Genomic DNA, 2,431 nt, shown 5'->3' on the forward strand with positions numbered 1-2,431 from the left:
TCAATGTCCATGACTGAATTAATTTTCATTGTTGACGACAATGTATCCATATGTCCATACTGATGCTACTACTATACTACACTCCACAGGTTTGGAAACACCTGTTGATTATAGACAATGGAATAAATTATGACAGTCCATTTTATTGTTTTCTAAATGTTTATTAAGTTCAAACAGTGCACATGTAAATGCAACTATTACTTTTTAGGTTCCTCAGAAGTAGCCACCCTTTTTTTTAATCCTGCATTGCATACTCTCGGCATGATATGTGTCAGTTTTGCCAGGGTTTCAGTTGGAATTATTCTCCATTCTTGCAACAGTTCTTTCCACAACTGTGTCCTATTCATGACTCCCCGTATTCGGATCCTCCTGTCCAACTCATTCCATAGTTGCTCGATTGCGTTACAAACAGGGGGACTGGGGAGGCCATGCCATGTTTTTCAAAATTTTCAGAATCTCTAGAGATATCGTGTTGATATTCTTGTGGTCTTCAGTCCAAAGACTGGTTTGATCCATCTCTCCGTGCTACTCTATCCTGTGCAAGCCTCTTCATCTCCGAGTAACTACCGCAACCTACATCCCTCTGAGTCTGCTTACTGTATTCATCTCTTGGTCTTTACCATTTTTACCCCCCCACGCTTCCCTCCGATACTAAATTGGTGATCCCTTGATGTTTCAGAATGTGTCCTACTAACCGATACCTTCTTTTGGTCAGGTTGTACCACAAATTCCTCTTCTCTCCAATTCTATTCAGTACCTCCTCATTAGTTATGTGATCTACCCATCTAATCTTCACTATTCGTCTTTAGCACCACATTTCGAAAGCTTCTATTCTCTTCTTATCGTATATGTTTCACTTCCGCACATGGCTACACTCCATACAAATACTCTGAGAAAGGACCTCCTGATACTTAAATCTATACTCGTTGTTAACAAATTTCTCTTCTTCAGAAGCGCTTTTCTTACCATTGCTAGTCAGACCTCACATAGTTCTAACAGAAGCGGGCTGTATATTTCGGGTCGTTGTCTTGCTGCAAGAGAAACTCTTTCCCAATCGGACGCAAAACAGATACTTTGACTTGACACTGGAGAATTTGATGATAATCCTTTTTGTTTCATTTTGCCATCTACTTTCTCCAAAAATAATCCCCACACTATTACAGAATCCCCACCATGCTTCACAGTTGGAATTACGAAGTACTCAAGCATTCATGGGGTAAACGGCTTGCGAAATGACAGCGATTACTCCCGAACATTTCGAGCTTGCATCCATCAGTGAATAAGGGTTTTCCAATTCCCTGCTGTGCAGTGTAGGTGTGTCGTAGCTTATTGAAGCCTTGTTGCCTTGCAATAGTTTCTTTACTGCTACATGATCCTGGAGGTTGTTTTCTGCTAGGGGCCATCTCACTCTTACGCACTCACTGATGTATTCCTTGTTGCGTTTAGTTCAGCAGTCAATTCACCGACAGTCAGAATGAGATTTTCACTCTGCAGAGGAGTGTGCCCTGATGTGAAACTTCCTGGCACATTTTTAACTGTGTGCCGGACCGAGACTCGAACTCGGGACCTTTGCCTTTCGCGGGCAAGTGCTCTACCAACTGAGCTACCCAGGCACGACTCACGCCCCGTCCTCACAGCTTTACTTCTGCGAGTACCTTGTGTAATACCTTCCAAACTTTACAGAAGCTCTCCTGCCAGGAAGTTTCAAAAAAATGGCACAAATGGCTCTTTTGGGACTTAACTTCTGAGGTCATCAGTCCCCTAGAGCTTAGAACTACTTAAACCTAACTAACCTAAGGACATCACACACATCCATGCCCGAGGCAGGATTCGAACCTGCAACCGTAGCGGTCGCGCGGTTCCAGACTGTAGCGCCTAGAACCACTCGGCCACTCCGGCCGGCAGGAAGTTTCAGTTTTCAATCTGTTACGTTTATTGGTCACTACCAAACATTTTTTTCTGAAGGACTGACACATTTCAGGATGCCCCTGAGCGAGAACGATCATCACAGTATCCTGTATCTCGCTGCCAGTGTATAGTCTTGACAGCTCCGTTCATGGAAACCTCTTATTTCTTTTATATTTGTCGGGCCCCATTGCCTTCTTGGTGCAAAATGATTATCTCAGCCGCAGATCACACGGAATCTGGCATTTTGCGGCCATTTTCAATTACTTTCGCTGCGTTTATTGCCTTCTTTCGTGGTATGTCCTACTTTCATACAAACGGAACTACAACAGAAGAAATTATAAGCAACGTACCTCTAGACCAGGTCGTCCCAACCTTTTCAGCTGGCGGACCCCTTTTTCAGTCGAAAATCCATGGCGAACTCCTAGTCAGTCAGGAGCACAGTAACTTTAAATTTCAGAGCGAAACCCATGGGAACTGAAAGCTTCTTAATGCAAGTGCCAAGTTCCTTTACTCCCTTTGTTCA

At 43.5% G+C, this 2,431-nt stretch overlaps 1 non-coding gene across 1 annotated transcript; it reads right to left on the bottom strand.

The window, feature by feature from the left end:
* Positions 1-1,538: 1,538 nt before the first annotated feature.
* On the bottom strand, positions 1,539-1,613 carry Trnas-cga (transfer RNA serine (anticodon CGA)). Its single transcript has one exon. It is a non-coding gene; the product is annotated as a tRNA-Ser (tRNA).
* Between the last annotated feature and the right edge of the window lie 818 nt (positions 1,614-2,431).

The sequence above is a fragment of the Schistocerca serialis genome, chromosome 6 (genome assembly GCF_023864345.2).
Source record: "Schistocerca serialis cubense isolate TAMUIC-IGC-003099 chromosome 6, iqSchSeri2.2, whole genome shotgun sequence".
Lineage (NCBI taxonomy): Eukaryota > Metazoa > Arthropoda > Insecta > Orthoptera > Acrididae > Schistocerca > Schistocerca serialis.